Below are 517 nucleotides of genomic sequence, written 5' to 3' on the forward strand. Positions count from 1 at the left end.
TAAACACTGTCACTGATGAGTGCACTAAGGCAGGACCAAACCATTTCATGCAGATACAGGGGGGTGGTCGGCCAATATGGAGGTTTAGTTTTTGGTCACTGGGGATTTTTAACTTTTACTGCCAAAAACAAGTAAAAACAAAGAGATCATTCATTTTATTATTATATTTGAATATATTTATACTCAATGATGATGGTTTATATAATGTATTATATAATATAATTTGATATTAGTTTATAATTACTTTTTGGGGCCCCTGTCAGTCAGGGGCCCTTGGAATTGTCCTAACTTTTCCCCCCTATATGGCTCCCCTGGTCACAGCCACACACACACAGGCTAAAACATGTCTTAGGTGTGTGGAAGTTATTCACAAGAGTGAAGAAGACTCAACGCTCACTACATCTGCAGAGAAACACACAGAAAGAGACGCTGTGGATATTGTAAAGCAGGGAGCAGGTAAAGCAACAGTGAACACAGCTGTTGGTGATGATGCCATTCATACCATGGTGGTCTCTAT

The 517-nt window shown here is 39.7% G+C and overlaps 1 protein-coding gene across 1 annotated transcript in view; it reads left to right on the forward strand.

Moving 5' to 3' along the window:
• Positions 1–517, forward strand: part of LOC123967660 (asialoglycoprotein receptor 1-like) — a 62,945-nt gene that overhangs the window by 26,999 nt on the left and 35,429 nt on the right. The gene's annotated exons all lie outside the window — the stretch shown is intronic.

Source organism: Micropterus dolomieu, linkage group LG03 (assembly GCF_021292245.1).
Source record: "Micropterus dolomieu isolate WLL.071019.BEF.003 ecotype Adirondacks linkage group LG03, ASM2129224v1, whole genome shotgun sequence".
NCBI lineage: Eukaryota > Metazoa > Chordata > Actinopteri > Centrarchiformes > Centrarchidae > Micropterus > Micropterus dolomieu.